Genomic DNA, 16,039 nt, shown 5'->3' with positions numbered 1-16,039 from the left:
TAAGAAAAGGTCTGCACAGAGACCCCATTTGCTGGCCCAGGCATGAAGTTTGTCCTTGCCTAAGCCCTCTTCTTTACCAATGTAGAGCATCATCGGGTTCCCCTCCAGTGAAAAACCTCCCTCCTCTCTCTCCCCTACATGTGGAAGGTTCAGTTGGCTCTTCCACAGGGCCTCCAGATGTCCCCCCACACCGCAGACACGTTGCAAGGTGGCCAGCGCGGTATGGGAAACCAGTTTATTCCAGCTGGTTTGGGTAAAAACAGCAGCACAGATTGAGCACCACAGGGCTCAGAAGAGGCCACACAACATGCCCAGGAATCAGCAAAATATCCAGGGTGTGGCCAAAGAGGCAACTTTGAGACTCTCCTCCCGAGCCCTGAAGGCATCTCCATACAGGACAATAAACCAAGGAGGTTAGGTTTGGAAGGTCCTCTTATTTTATCAGGTTTATTCCTCTAGCACAGAGCTAGTACACAAGAGAAACAGTTAAATTAACAAAAACAAAAATCAAAAATCAGTTGTGAAGGAAAAGTTTGCTGTTTGATTTACATTCAGACTCCTGATTCGCTCCGAGCCTCTCCATGGCACACAGGTTAAAATGGGCAAAGCACTCAAATAGCTTTAGGCTATTGAGGGCTGATGGAATCCTAGCACCCAAAAAAGTAAGTTACCTTTGCAGCAAGCTTGGCATCGTAAGACACGCTTCTGAACTGTGTTTCAGTTCCTCATCTCCATAATAGAAAAAAGCCATCTGCTCCTCAAGGGCAAATTGTAGGGCTTACTTCTGTATAGCTGTGAAACCCTGAGACATCCTCAGATGGAAGGCCCGATAGAAATGCTATCAATTTCAGTAATTATTATTATCACAGATGCTTAACTACAAGAATACAACACAGAATCTGAGGTCAGAGAAATCTTCAGTACTGGTTACAGCAAATTTTGCATTGCTGCACTATGTGTTAAAGCCAAGGACAGATCATTACAACGGATTATAGTAAGAACCTCAAATAGCATATGCTGCTCATTTACACTGCAGTGCTGGTGTGAAATAATGCAAATCAAGTTTACATAGCAAATGTTTTAAGTTTCAATATTTCCAGTGCACTGTGACAGCTTCTCACTTAAATTTTTTGTTGGTGTTTAGCCCTATTTTCCTGCACATTTCCCACACAGATAGAACAAAGTAAATAATAATTTTAAAAAATCATTAATATTCCAAACTCACTTTTCTATGCATATATTATCTTCACTGAACATTTTTGCTCGTTGTGTCACAGAAGGCAACAGTGGACTGTGAACCACCAGCTCTTGTGGCAATGAAAACCCTTTTATGCTGACACTGCACTTATCTCTGAATGGTATTGTAACTGCTGGGCTGTGACTGAAACCTAGCATTAATGCACACTCAAACAACGTCACTAAACAATGGAAACAAGATTTCTACAACTCATTTGTAATTATTGCTACAAAAATACCATGCAACTGTCCCCCAGCACTGGTCAACCCACCCTTAGCCGAGGCACTAAGGAGGGGCCCTGGGAAGTTCAGACTGCTCTGAAGAACTCTATACACAGTTTCAGACTTCAGCAACATTAGCTTCTTCATGAAACAGTCTTCATAGTTATTTTATTTTAAGGCACTATGCCATTTTTAAAATATATATATATATATATAAAAATATATATATAAAATGTTCAAAGCAACCTAAAATTGGATAATAAACTAAGAGGTGCTAATATAAGTGGCACCACAGGCAGTGCTTTCATTATTATCGGTGACTTCAAAAAAATGCAGTTATACCTAATTATATGCTTATGTGGTAAGCATTTTTGTTGGACTAAATTACCAACAGTTAGTGACTCTTTTTCCAACTTCTCAGCTTTGCACTGCAATTCATTTTTAAGTGAAGTTTTTAAAAAGGAAAGACGTCTGGCTCAATGGAAAGTATATATAATCTAATTTTTCTTCTCATGCAGAGAGTAACTTGGTATTTAGAATACAAAATCAGCACAAGATGTAGCGCAGAATTTCAAACATTAAACTTGTTGGGATGTCTGCTGCAGATAAACTGTTACATATACACAGTTTAAACCTCGCTGTCTTTGTTTAAACCTTTCTGTAGTAGTCAAAGATACATCTAATTAGTCTTGTTTATGCTGCAAGTTAAAAGTACACACAAAGATGTCTATTGAAGCTTAGCTGATATACAGAAACTTGTTAAGCCAGAGTAACGTATGCCTGAGCCCTTGTCTCCCATTAGCAGAGATATCAAGACTCAGTACTGACCATCGATAGGACGATACATAATTCTATACAGATGATAAAAGCAGGAAGCAATTTTTAAAATTATTTGTTCTTACGTCAAATAGTCTGTATTTTGCTGGTAACAAAAAATCAACATGTCATTAAATAAGTTATTTCACACTTCAATAAATGGCATAATAATGGGTGGAGGGGAAAGTTTTATGTTAGATCTAGGAATAAACTAAATGCTTTCAGAGTTGAATCACTGTTTTTCTTTACTCCCTTTGGAAAAGCAGCAGATACTATATTCTGCTGTGCATCATGGACTTGGGACTGAAAACAGCTGCACTCTAATTACATGTAAAGTGTACCAAAACATTCCTTTTATCACAGACTGTAAATCTGTTAGCATCTGTCTCTCCTTTGTTTCTTCCACAAGATACAAGCTTGTTTCTACATTTTTCTCACCTGTAGCGGTAATTAAAATTCATTATAAATGAAAGGAGTGAACACTAAAACAAGTTCCTCTGTGTACAGTTCTAAACTCAAATTAGAAACAGCTGTTTGCTAATTCATGCAGTGATGTTTTGTCGTGCTCTGTGAATCAATAATAACTCACCCTATTTCTACCAAAATGTTAGGATTATACATATATTTTGCTTAGTGATTTGCTCTTCAGAAATGTTCAAATGCACATTCAGTCATTTTTAAGCGAGATTAGAAGGTGATACTGGCAAAATCGTCAATGAATTAACAGAAAGATCTTAATCGCTTGCTGCTCCTGCTTACCCTGCTACCTAGAGGGTCCTGTGCCACACTTGCCTGCTTTGATACCTACAGACCATTTAGCAAGAAGGCACGTTATAAGACAGATGTAAAAGAACAAAACTGATTATGGGGTCACACACACACATCACAGATGCAATAGTCACACTGAGAGAACACTATAAAATCAGAGTTTCAGCTTTGACATGAACAACTTTCAAACATAAGGAATGAAAAAGCCCTTAGGAAAATAATCCGAGTAGAATAATTATTACTTATAATAATTAGTTATAACATTAGTTATAATAAATGGTAATACTTACGCTAATTATTAGTAATATTTCTTCATATTATGTTAGACAGAGCACAAACTTCACATGACCCTATTGGCCTTACACTCACACAATTATATTCTGCACTTCTTGCTACTTGATGTCAACATTTATCATGATTTCAACACTTGATTATACAAAACAAAGAGACAACATGCAGCGGTTAAGAGCTTTGCCTGCTTCATTTTTTATCTAAACCTAAGGATACGAGCGGGGCAGTTGCAACGTTTTGACTAGACTCCATGGCAGATGTGCAGAGCCTGCCCTCGTCGCAGCAGGACCGGGGCCACCCCTGGCCCCTGCACTGCCCCCTTTCCAGAGCCAAAGGTCCAGCCCAGAGCAGTGGAAGAGCATCAGCCTCCATAGAGGTCTCTGCAATATATGCAAGGAAAATCCTTTTCTCATCTACACAGAAGGATGTTTTCGCTTCCTCGTGTTTTGTTACTGCTAGCAGGGAAGGTGCTTCCCATACAGCACAAACCCAAGCATCGACACTGAACCATTTGTGGGGATGTGGCCAGCGGAAGAGCCTCCTTTGTGGTGGGATGAAATGCATAAGATGAGTTTCCTAGATTTATGATTTCCTCCCTCCTATTTGATCGAGCAGCTCCCAAATACAGCAGGCACCTGTTCTCAGGCTGTTTTGCTGAGCACCCTCAGACATGTGCGGTCAGACAGACTTGGCTCGAGCTCATTCTCTCAGTTCATACCCATAACTGAGCATCCAAAATAGACTAGCTGCTGTTTGGAGAAACTCAATGAATACAGAAGCCAGAATTAAAGAGAGACAGACTTTTCTCCATGAACTGACCAGATCAGTGTGATTTAATTTAATGCTTTACTGTGCTCATTTCCATGTTTCTGAATTGTACTCTCAAGTGAAGATTAAGTCATCAATTATAATCCATTTAGCTCATTCACAAAATTCATTTAAGGGTCATATCCTGCGTGGTGAGCAGGGAGCCCTGGAAGCCAGCACTGACAAGGACAGGCAGCGCTTTCCCACAGGATATTTAGCTTGTGCAGAATCAAGTCAGAGCTCGTTTTGATGGCATGGGCAGCAGTCTGGAGGAGCAAGTGTCTTTAGAACTGGGGCAGTGGCAAACTAGGACAGAAAGTGTTTTGCCAAGACCTCTCCAATAAGCTGCTGTTACTGCTAAGACAAATGCCTATCTGCTCTTGTGCTGGTAGACAGTATCAGAGTGGTGTTCCCATTTCTGCAGAGCTCTGTTTCAACTTTTCAGCCATGTATCAACTCTGAGCCAAAAGAGCCAATAAGAAGGGAGAAAACTGGGACCAGACACCACAAACGCTCTGTGTCTTCTGGCTGGGGTCACCAAAAGTGACTGGATTGCTAGGATGGCTTTCTATGATGACAACTTCAACCAATGCTATGCAGTGACCTGACCTCTAGGAAAATGGGTTTGCAGTCCCTGTCTTTAACGTATGAAAAGTACTTTTCCCAAGAACAGACTTTTCCTCCTAAATGAGTATTTTCCATCAGTACTAAGTAGAAGAGATGTCAGTTGTCCTGTTCCAAACCTGAGAAAAACCTCATGTTTCAAATCTCAGGTCTGCACAGGACTTTACTGCCAAGCTTTCCGGCCTGAGGAATTTAAAGCTGGTCATATTATTAGAGCAAGTTGCAGAGGAAAATAAAACCAGCTTGTTATGTTAGAAAGAGTAGGCTGTTCCAGAGTCTCATTTTGATCTAGGTGGGAAAACTGTGACGCACTTACAAACTTAATGGGTTGATGATCATGATGAATAGACCCAATGCTGAAAAACACATGTTGGCTGAAATTACTCAGCAATAAACAAACAGTAAAAAACAACAACATCCAGATTTTATACTGACTTCAAAGAACAAGGGAAGAAAAATCAACAAATTACATGTGACAGACAGTATCAAGTAACCTGTTTTATAGTTACGCATATGCATTATCAGTCTGACTTCCAAATGTGCGGTGTATTCACATCTATCCTATTGAAATCAATAGGAACAGCAGTTGCTCAACACTTCTGAAAACTCAAATGACATAAATATGAAATATAGCCAATTCTACATGGAGGTATTTTCAGAAAGGTGCATGTATTCCCTGTTCCCTTCATGAATTCAGAGTCAAGATTCCTTGCAAATACCGTGAATGGAAATGAAGCTGCGCTCACCAGCTTCCACAAGTCTGGTGAGTGTAGCTCCTCAAGGCATTCACCCGCCTAGTTCTGGAGGAGTTGTGTGCCCCAGTGACCCCAGTGAGTACCCCTGGAGCTAACGAAACCGCCAGCTTCACCTGACCCAAGGCTGGAGTCGGGATTTGCTCCAGCTAAGCAAATCTCCCATTCCTTGGGGATAGTATACATTATAGTGAAGTAAAATTAGTTAAGACTCTGGGTTTATTAGTGAACAATTTTTAAAAAATATTTCATTTAAAATTAAAAAAGAACACCCTCAAATGTAAAAGTACACTGCTGAATATGAATATCATTTAGATAAACATCGGTCATGAATCTGCACCATGTTTGTGACTGGCCTGAGGGGAACTGCATTAAACAGAGGTGAGAAGGAAGTGCTCCACTTATCAATACCTGACAGAAATAACTGAAAGGTTTAAAAAGAAAATAACTATAGATTTTGTGCTATGCAAGATGAAAGCCAAACAGCATGGCTTGCCTAGGAGAGATGTGTATTCCACGCTGTACGGTAATGCTACTTCTTTTTCACTAACAGTATCCATCATTTTAAATAAGAAATGACTTTTAAAACAAGCAAGCAAACAAAAGTGTTTGCCACCCAGTAAGAATCTTTCTCCGTACATCAGTGTTCCCCTACAACAAACATGCCGTATCAGAGACCTTTCAAGTTTAACTGGCAGTGACCTGGCATCAGTGATCTGAGGACTTGCCCTGCACCACCCAACAAAACCGCTTGCCGAAAGCCACTCTCTTCTTCCAACACACCTTTGCCCTTTTGATTGAAGGGCCCAATGACAAATTGTGTGTCTGTGCTCTCAGGTTTTCAAAAGAAAAGCTGTGGCAACAGCTATGGTCTGTCTTCCCAGGGCTCACGCCTGTGTTGGTGCAGCCCAAGGAAGGATCCCGCACCCGACCTCACCCAGCGCCTGTGCGGGCTGCAGGGGATGACCCCAGCAGTGCCCACTCTGCAGCACCGCAGGGGCACTGCGCACCAGACAGCCCTCTCCTGTGAGCACCAGGTGCTGAGGTGAGATCAGCCCACACTGTGCCCCATCTCCTACACTCTGAGTCTGCAGAGAGGCTTTTGAGCCTCTCTAAATTCTTTAGGGGCTTCTCAGGATGTCAGTCAGCACCAACCACGCTCCAGAGAGAGCCTCCTGTGGGAGGATGCTCATCAGTGCAGGCAGGCAGGCAGAGGGAGGGCAGCTGGGGAGCCAGAGGAAATCCAACCAGGACGACGACATCCCCTCCAGCCCGGCTGTGCTCCTGCCAAGAGACGTGCAGAGCCCAGCAGAAACCTCCCCTCCAGCCACGGCTGTGCTTCCAGCCTCAGCTGAAAGTACCACACTCTGTCCACCTACCAGAACAGGACGGCACTTTCCTTGAAGTTCCCTAACAGGAAAGGTATCTTCCTCCTGAATTGTTTAATACAGACTTAGGTGCTGATTGCCTGCATTCAGACAGCTGTAGTTTAACCAACAACATAGGTTTCCTTCTGACCACATGTGTGTGGTTGTTTTTTTCCTCCCACAAATGTGAATTGTATGATTTATTCTAGTTAGTAACTGTCTCTGTGCCTTGGCCACAGATACATGACAGAGTGAATTTATAATAAGGAAAGGTGCAGGGCACAATTATTTGTTTAAATGGGATTAAAATTATGGTTGGAGAATACATTGAATCATCTCAATTTATCCCTGAAGAGAAGAAGGGACAGCAAATGTCTTGGCACTTGCAAACAAATATCTCTTTCCCCACCGCCTCTCCCAAACAGCACTCCTTCCATTTGAGAGCAGTCTCACACAGACATTGGCACTGGTATCAGAGAATTAAATTAAATAAAGGGAAAAGCTATATTCAATAGCTTTCTCTCTAACTCTACAAACATAATGAGGACTGGTTATACTGACAAAAATGTTTCTGGGAATGGTAATAAGCTAAACAACTCAGTGGAAGGAATGAAGAGGCAGTGAGGAGAGATTAAATTTACCCTAGAAAAATGCATCTTGATACTACAGGTACAGAAAACATTTGGCTTTCTATAGAGAAGTCCACTAAATTAAAAAGTGGGTGGAAGCTGGAGGTGGGTGTTTGGGGTGGGGGCACGTTTCCTACAGAAGAAAAAATGGTCAAAAAAGCAAAACAGTAACACCAAAACACAAAAGAACCAAAAAAAAAAAAAAAAAGAAACAAACCAAACAACTCTCAGGGAAATTGGGCATCAGAGGTCTGATAACACACATGCACCTCCAGAACCAAATGTGTTCAAGAAACCATCTCCAGTCAATTAAAGGCTGGAAACACATCCCGTCCACCCCACCCTTCAAGGTAAACTGATAATTTTTTTGTTGCTTTTCTCCACATGTGAGAAGGTCTTGTACCTACCCCTAGATCTCTGGTATGGGGTTTCTCACATGCCCAGAAACCCCAGGTGCAGTGTGACAGAGAGGACTTACCAAAAACCTACTACTGAAATGCAGCTGGAAGATGCCCAGAAGAGACTGCATCCCATCTCTACTGTCATAAAGGGGCAACACAGTGACTTTAAGCTGCATAAGCTTACACACAGTCTAAAGGAAGAAATATTGTCAAAAAGTGGGTCATAACTGAGTTGGTAATTTAAATTGGAGGGGGAAATAAAAAATTATTTTTTTTGCAAACAACACAAAGAGGTTTAAAGCTCAGACCAGCTTCACTTACAAAAACCCTACCATGCTAAATACCCCTAGTCCCCTCCCCGGAATCCATGTGGTTTTGTCATGTCCCTTTCCCAGATCCACAGCCAGCCAGAGCTCCCTGACAATACCAAACCACAGACTGGGCAACTCTGGTGTCTCCCATAGGAGAATGACAGAAGAAGGTACCTTAGACACAATTCACTTTTTTTTTTTTTTTTTTTTTTTTTCTGTTATGTCAAGGTTTTGGACAATAAGGTAAACATTTTCAGGATAAAACATTTTTCTGGACTGCAGTCTGAAACAGGATCTTTAGCCCATCTCACCCTTGCAAAAATGAACAAAAATGGACAAATGAATGGTTTGAGTGAAAATTCAGTAATTGCTCCCTCACACCTTTAGCCAGAATTACTCATGAAACTGAATTCCATTTCCTCCATCTGATACTCAGTTTAGCACACAGAACTATGAGAACTCTGGAAGTACCAACCTTGGCTCCCCATCAAGACTGAGTTATCCGTCTGTATTTAAGACGGGAGTTCAACATCCTCTGTCGAAAAATGGAAGCTCCACCTCAGTCATGGAGCATCTGAGCATAAAACTAATCTGAGTAGTAAATATTAGACTAACATACAGCAGTAACTGTATGATTTCAAACAATTCACTTTAGAGGCTGGGGTCCTGGATTCCTAGGAGCTGATTGTTAATGACACATCAGTCTTTCTTGGTTTGTTTTTTGGGTTTTTTTTTTAATCAATTTTCTCGTTATTTAGGATTACTATACCTTGTATCTTTGGATTTCCTATGAACAAAACCATAGCCCCAGACCTCCTGGCTACTTGACATCAGGAAGGCTGCAATATCATGTCTACCCTGAAGTTACTGTACACACGCTTAAGAGTGACTCCATCTTAATTAAGTTCTTTGTCTGGAATTAAGATACTGGATCTGATCTGATTTTTTCTTACTGTGTTGCTTTGTATCAAAACACCCATTTTCCAGTGATTAGTGCCTAACAAAATACAAAGCAGAGGTGTGAGCACAAAGGAAAGAGCCATTATAAATGTACAGAAACAGACCATGTCAACACATACCAGCTGCCCAACTTAAAAAAGCATTTAAACAAAAGCATTTTAAAAAGACAACTGAGTCATTATTTTAGAGTTTCACTACATTTTCCATTTTAAAACATTTTACTATCTATCTAATGTTGTTAAGGGAAGCTTCCATTGAAAACACTGGAAAGCAGATACTCCCTAACCATCCTATACAAATTCCTATCAGAATTTTTGTGCAAAGTGTTATCAGGTAACAATATTTACCATGTACAGTAATTACGAAAAACTCTGAGATTGTGTAATTATGTATTTTAATTACATGATCTGATTAGCTTTTTTAATCACTTCATAAAAAGAAAGGAAATTCACTGAGGTTGTCAGAAAGTTAATAAAAATAAGGTAATTCACTCCTAAGGCTCACCATGGTGCCTTTCTAACTACTTCCTTGCTACACCCCACTGTGCCTAGGTATTGGAGGTCAACTATAAGTATTCATTTCCTTACTTTTATTAACTTTGGTGACAACATTTGTGCTCTTTTGGCACGTTTTTTTTTTTTGTTTTGTTAGAAAACACTTTTCATTTAGCTGAATGATATTTTAAGAGACGCAGACTCCTCAAAACCAAGAACCTGGTTGACCTGAAACCCTCCAAGAGCCCCAGCCTTTCCCTGCTCTGCCCCTGGCCCCTTTGAAGGGATGTTAGGGGAAGCCGCTGTGGAGTGGTCACTGTCACACAGTGTCGCGCGAGTCGCATCACCATCCTGCAAATCACACCCAGTGTAGCAGTGTTGAACAATATACTGACAAAGCTGGCTGGTCACACTAGGTCACATCAAATCAGGGCCATCAAGATGCATGGAAAGTCAACACAGTGCTATGAGAAGATGATGGAAATCAGCCCAAGAGTTGGACAGATGGAGGCAGGCAGCTGAGCCCAGGGCAGCCAGTAGATACAAGGTGAGTGGCAGAAAATGGTGCTTGTCCTGACATGAGGGGCCAGGCTCTTCCAGCTGCAGCAACCACAGCAGCACTCACGGGCCTGGCCTGAGGAAGGGGAGGGACTCGGCTGCAGCGAAAGGCACCGTTTCTGCAGGAGCCAGGACAGCCAGCTGCCTGCCCTGGGCAGCAGAAATCACCCAGGGATCCAACTATAAAATAGAAGCAGCCCCTCAAAACTGTCCTACTGCCTGCTTGCAGTGCAAACTGGGGGCTGATGCGTGTGCACGTACGTGGAGAGGGGTAGGGGGGTAAGGAGAGGGGTGCAAGGGGTAAGCCTCCTTCTCCCTCTCCTGAGGCAGGACAGAGGGCGTCTGTTTCAGTCTGGAAAACAATTTTTCAACTTTTGGATGCCGTTCTGCTCTAAGGAAACATTTTGTTTATATCCAAACTGGGAGTCTATAATGTAATACTTGGCTATTGGATTCAGCAGCTCTGTTTTACTCATTTTTGGTTCACCCTCTCCCCCCGCCAGCCCTTCTTTATTTTCCTTCTTCTTTCTATTTTACCTTTCCACCCCCTTTCCCTTTATTCTCTAGGGAGAACAAATCACTTTGGGAGGTTTAATGGACTGACAAGAACAGAAATTTAATCAGGGGGTGTGTGCATGGGCCAGGCACATCAGAAGCAACTGCAGTGCAATCCATTTGGGCTGCCCCACCTGTGACCCCGGCCAGGCTGGGCACCCCCTCTCTGCCGGGGTGAGACAGGGTGAGGTCCTTTGCGCTCATGTGGGACCTTGGTGTTGCCTACTTCAGGAGGAGAGGACTGCCAGACGCTGACAAGCCAAGAGTGGTTATTTCAGGAGACTTTTTTTTAATATAGAAACAGCTGACACAAAATGCATCTCACTGGGGAGGGAAACTCCCATGCTCCCAGAAGGAAAAGACCACTGAAAAGCCTCTTTTTTCCAAGAGAACGCTAAAACAATTTTGGGCCAGAAACCACTTAGGTTTTTCATTTCCATTTTAGGAGACTTGCACTATGTCCTTCCAGTCTTGCCCCTCCATGGAGAATATTAAGGAGCTGCTGCAGCCTAAAAGGGGCAGATGTGGGCAGATTAAGAGATGGTGCAAAGTGCTTTCAGAAAGTAGAAACAACCTCAAAGAAAACTTGTCTCAGACAAAACAGCCACTAGTGGAGAAGCCGCGCTCAAGCCTCCCTGCTAGCAGTACCTTTTGCTGCAAAATGTCTCCCCACACCACATGCCCAGCCTTGGGGCAACAGGGGCACATGTTCAACTGCTGCCTGGGAAAAGACATTGAAAAGGGGAAGGCACAAAATGATTTAAACAAGCTTTTGTACAGAAAATGGAAAACATTCTGTGCAACAACATGACTCCTTTCCCTTTGTACACCATTTGCTGTTATAGACTACATTTGCAAAGTATAGCTTTCAATATAGCGTAGCCAAAAGCAACCTAACAGCATAATTTTCTTCCTGGGTACTTTACTTTTGAATTCATCTACAAACAATGAAGCACAAATTTGGAAAAAACAAGAAAACAAAGAACCCCCTTCTTCCCATGTGCTTGTAAACCTGGGCAAACTTACAAGAGACCATCTTTTAAACAGCCAACATGATTTATGCTTGCTTGTGGTGCAGGCGGTGGCTACTGCCAGTAAATCTTAATGGCACACAGAGAGTGATACCTGACACTCTGCAAACTCACTACTACAAAGAACTTGCTCAGTTGACGGTATTTGTAGTATTTTTCTTTCACCATTGCCCGTATTTTCACTTTTCCACTTTCATATGGCATCTCTACTCAATGAAGCTACAGTATGTCTGTGACAATTTAAAGCTTGCTTTTCTGTGCAATTGGATGGCATAAATAGGATCATGAAACTATGGCTTTTAAAATAAGTTTCCTGATTGATAGTGCAGATTAAGAGAGCTATAAAAGGCAAATACTGAGGACAAATATCAGTTATTTCCAAAAACCAAAAGTATTTTCTATCATGAATCTCAACCAACCTCTAACCAAGATATCCAAAGAGAAAAATCTCTATCCTTGCACATACTCAGCCTTGCTGTTTTGAACTGCACTGTGCTCCTTACTAATCATCTCCAAATGATCCAAACACTTTCCAGGACCCTATTCTATGTCAAGTTACTTTCTAACAGAAAACAGTAATTTTAAAAGTTACCATGCATTACTGACTTCTCTCCTTCCCCTCCACTTAGGTTTTTCATCTTGTTCTTTCTGCCATTTCTCCACCTCCTCCTGAAGCCAAATTATTAGACTGCAAACAGGGGGCAGGTCCAGACACCCAAGGGGAGAGCCAAGATCTTCTCTCCTGGGGAAACTACCATAGTAAACTCAATGACTATCTGTGATGTTTGCTGGTACTAGGGAATAATATTTCCCTTGAGCACTTTCTGGATAGAGTCTACCACCTGGGTTAAGTCATTATTACAATCAAGCAGAAAAAAAAGGGGGAGGGAGAGAAAAGATGAAAAAACACTACAGCAAGCATCATTAAAGCTCATCAAAAGTGCATTAGAGAACACCTGATAATATACTCTGAACATTAATGATCCTTACGATATACCATATTAATGCAGATGTTATCTGAATTCATGGAAACAAAATTTTCCATTCACACATTTCCCTAAAATAGGTGTTGGAAAAAAACCTTTCCCAAAACTATTAGTTGCCAGCATTTTTTTCTGTCTCTGGAAACGAATAAATAAAATAACGCCTTTGAACCTGTATGTGTTGCTGACCACAAACCTCAAACAAGCACTCTGACTTCAGGATGCTTGTTGGCATTCACTGGCAATGTGCTACAGTTAAAATGGTTGATGGTAAGCCAATATTAATAAAAAGGTTGTGATTGTGTTGGCTTAAATTGGACTATTATCACTACTAAAATCAATTTTACTGGCAGCCTTAAACTCTCTGATGCTGGGCAGCAATTTCCCTTGCAATTTTTCCCCCTTCACGTTATGAGGGAGATGCATGAATGCCACAGAATTGATAGTGTGACTCTGTTATAAGGTGCTAAGTGCCAGGTTACAGCAAGAACAGCTCAGTTGTCTGAAGAGCCTAATTCTTCAACCAATAACTGAAATGGAGGTCAAAAAATTAATTCTAGGCACTGCTTAATTCTTATGTTCCTCCTTTACGGAGACTGCAAATCATGTCAAGTTCTGCAGAAATTGGTTTTGTGGGGGTATTAGAGGGTGAATTACTGTCATCTAGGTGCTAGTGCTTAGTAAAGCAAGGACTATCAAACTCATTTTGCCAAAATCCAATGTGAACTGCTGCTCTCAAAGAAAGAAGGTCACCCAACCAAGAACACTCCATAACAAAAGCAACGAAACAAAACAAAAAACCTCCAAAACACACATGCATTCTTACAAAGGAGTGTTTTAGAAATACAGTCATTCCTAAAAACCATTCCCTTATTGCTATTTGAAAGCTGAAGAGAAATCTTTTTCCTAAACAATGCACTGATAAGGTTTGCCGCATCTCAGAATTACTTCTAGAAATACAGGAAGCAGGAATTATTTTTAGTGCAGCTGAGAGGGCAGGCATATTTCAGGCAATCTCCCAGAGCCTGCTTCTATACCATGTGGGACATAAACCCACAAACTATGAAAGAACCCAAATCAGTATTGTTTTCTCAAGTGACATCCATTATCCCTCATCTGAGAAAATTAACACGTGTATCCAGAAGCTCAATAAACTAAGCTCAGAGCTAAAAGTCTAGGATTAACTCTTTCTGTGTCACAATAAATGCCACCTTTTAAGTCAGCAAACTGCTAATATATTCTATTTTATATTCAGTGTTTCTGCCATTTAAAGCAAACAGGGGCATCAAAATACATTTACACTCAAGCACGGTTTCAAAATGTTACAGTACACAGGGTAATCGAGAATTTCCAAATTCCAAACAGCTACAGAAATATAAAAATGGATACAGAAGAGCCATTAGACCAACACATGCTGGTTTGGGTAGCATTAGGAAGAGTGTCACAAAATTAATAAAATCCAGCTTTTGTGCAAAGTCTCTTATTTACTGACATCTGAGTTAGCCACTGTATCTAGCAGTAAAATCCTATGAACGTTAAATATAGGCAACCTTTGTTGCTCTGCCAGCTTATTTCTACATCAAACGATCATATTTGAAGATTTCTATTCCAAGCAAGTGTTCAGTACTTTTTTTCATCTTCCTGATCTTCCAAAAGGTAGGATATTCAATGGATCAGATATATTTTTTGTCTTCTTTTTGCTCAGATTAATAAATTGGGCAGTCCCTAAATCCAAATGGTACTTATTCTGAAGAGTTAAGCACAAATACTTAGAAGAATTGATAAAGCTGAATTTCCTACCTAAGTATATAGAAAACTCCAAGCAGGTATTAATTCCAGACTGAGTTTTACTACACTGCACACATGGCCCCACACTGAGACATTAACATACACTACTAACATACATTACTAGGTATCCAGAACAAAAGCAAGGAAGGCTTTTCCTGACCCACCTAGTGCATTGTACTTGTTTCCAAATAGTGCTCTGGGATGGCTAACTTAGGAAAGCAGTGAAGAGCAAGCCACAGTTTGTGACATTAACACATGAACAGTCAGGCAACTTTCTGCAGTCTGCATGTTATTTCTCCCAGCATCACAGAAACGGATCCTGCATCCAGTGGCATGTCCTTCTGAGGGACATTTTGCTAACTAGCTACCCAGCAAGACTGCAGGAAACACAACGTCTGCAGAACAGTGAATTCTGAAGCAGGGATAATAATAATAATCTGATCATTACCCCCCCGTGCTTTAAAAATTGGACCCCCTGGTGAGAAGCCAAAATAAAACATCAAAGGCAGCCTCCACAAGTCAAGCTCAGAATCAACATTTGTGTGAGAGCCCATCACCTACCTACCCTGACAGCAGGCAAGAAAAGTTGGAGACATCTGCTTGGAGGCCAGGGGTCAGGCTGGTTGGGCCCCATGCAGCACAGCACAGGATGGAAATGTGTATATGTATTGGGTGTACATGTCCAGGCTTTGGTACCAGGGGGGTTGCGGGAGGGTGCTTCTGTGAGAAGAGGTCAGGGGCTGCCCTGTGCTGGATGCATCTGGCTCCACAATAGACTCACCACTGACTGACCATAACTGGACTGACCATAACCTGCCATCTCCCAGCCCTCCTGTGGCATAAATTTAAATTAATTTAATTTTCCCTAAGTCGAGTCTGATGACAGTAATTGCTAAGCAATTCTTGCCTTTACCTTCACTCAAGAACTTTTCATCTTATTTTCTCTGCCTGTCCTCTTGAGGAGGGGGAGTGAGAGAGCAGCTGGGTGGGCATCTGGCAGCTGGCCAAGGTTAACCCATCACAGTGCAGCAGACTGCAACAGCCTTCCCAAAATAGGAAAGACTAAGCAATACCTAAATCTATACCTATGTGTTTGTGGACCTACATTTATTGCTGCACGAGAGTATGTACTCCATTAAAAACATTTCTACTGGTAACGTGAAATGCAAGGACTTGCAAACAGTATACTACTGAACTCCCAAACTGGATGCTTTGGGTACTATGACAAAGCTCTCAAGGTCACTGCTGCCTGCACTCTAGTTAGGTATGCATGTTATCTCGTCTGTGTTGGGGTTCACCTGTGCTGAGGGGTGACTGAGATGGGTTGGGCTTTTTCCTGGAAGAAGGGAGCAGCAAGTTGTTACACAGATAGCTTAGAAAGAAAAACAGTGCATCAGCAAATGCACCATGTGCAACACTACCCAGACTTATTCAGACAGGTTTCTC

At 41.6% G+C, this 16,039-nt stretch overlaps 1 protein-coding gene across 1 annotated transcript in view; it reads right to left on the bottom strand.

Moving 5' to 3' along the window:
• ZNF423 (zinc finger protein 423) overlaps positions 1-16,039 on the bottom strand; it is a 164,739-nt gene that overhangs the window by 104,350 nt on the left and 44,350 nt on the right. The window lies entirely within an intron of this gene.

The sequence above is a fragment of the Leptosomus discolor genome, chromosome 8, assembly GCF_034619465.1.
Source record: "Leptosomus discolor isolate bLepDis1 chromosome 8, bLepDis1.hap2, whole genome shotgun sequence".
Classification (NCBI taxonomy): Eukaryota; Metazoa; Chordata; class Aves; order Leptosomiformes; family Leptosomidae; genus Leptosomus; species Leptosomus discolor.
This window is presented reverse-complemented; position numbering and strand designations above follow the sequence as displayed.